Here is a 1,187-nt window from a genome sequence, read left to right as displayed (position 1 = left end):
CTTCTTGGTTTTGAGCTTGGTTGAAGAGGTAGAGAGGATGCCAGTACCTCATTTTTGCATAGAAGGCTGCTTCTCAGAAACTATTCAGACTTTCTGGCACCACCCAGTCAAATATTTGACGGTCTTTTCTAAATCTTATCAGTAGTAATCCTATCTTCAGATTCTGATCACAGAAGGATTGTTGGTCAGCCATGTCATGTACTTCTGTTTCTTCATCCATAAGCTGCCATGATATGACTCAGCCCTGTGGGCTCAGCTCCAGGGAAGCAATGGTGGGATATTCGGTGAGTTGTAATGAGTCCCTGGAGCCTCCATCTTTTCCAGACTAATGGGGATGAAGATCCTGTTGGAGATGTTCCACTCTCTCTTAGGGCTCTATTCCTGTGATCCTCCCCCTCAACACTACTCGGGAGAAGGGAAAGTGCCCTTCTTCTGGGTTCTCATCCCCTATCCTCAGTTATAGGAGTGGTTATGATGCATTTTGGTAGAATGGGAACAGTATCCTGTCCACAAATTGAGAGGATTATAGACNGTGGGATATTCGGTGAGTTGTAATGAGTCCCTGGAGCCTCCATCTTTTCCAGACTAATGGGCATGAAGATCCTGTTGGAGATGTTCCACTCTCTCTTAGGGCTTTATTCCTGTGATCCTCCCCCTCAACACTACTCGGGAGAAGGGAAAGTGCCCTTCTTCTGGGTTCTCATCCCCTATCCTCAGTTATAGGAATGGCTATGATGCATTTTGGTAGAATGGGAACAGTATCCTGTCCACAAATTGAGAGGATTATAGACTTGGAGAAGTTACATGGTTTCATGGAACAACTTTATGCAGCAAAGCTGTGCCAGTGCAGACGAACACCACCAGTAGGCCACACTTACCGGGGGAACAGTGACTCATCAGATCCTTCATGAAGCTGTACATGGGGGAGTGTGTCAAATGCCTACTTCTTACTGTCTGTCAGGTATCACTGGTCAAACCACCTGCTTAGTCCTTAGCCCCTCCCAGCCGAAAGTTCATAACCTGATCATATTCTGGAAGACACAAAACTTCTAGATTTCTGCTTTTATTATCTTCTAGGTCTCCTGGAAGGTTTTGTAATACACTGCCTAGAGCATTAATTTAGTACATAGAGGCAAGAGAGCTGTCCCCAACCTCAACCATCTCCAATCAACTGGTCATTTCACCTG

Source organism: Galeopterus variegatus, unplaced genomic scaffold (assembly GCF_000696425.1).
Source record: "Galeopterus variegatus unplaced genomic scaffold, G_variegatus-3.0.2 Scaffold5278, whole genome shotgun sequence".
NCBI lineage: Eukaryota > Metazoa > Chordata > Mammalia > Dermoptera > Cynocephalidae > Galeopterus > Galeopterus variegatus.
The sequence above is the reverse complement of the archived record's forward strand: the minus strand, read 5'-3'. Positions refer to the sequence as shown.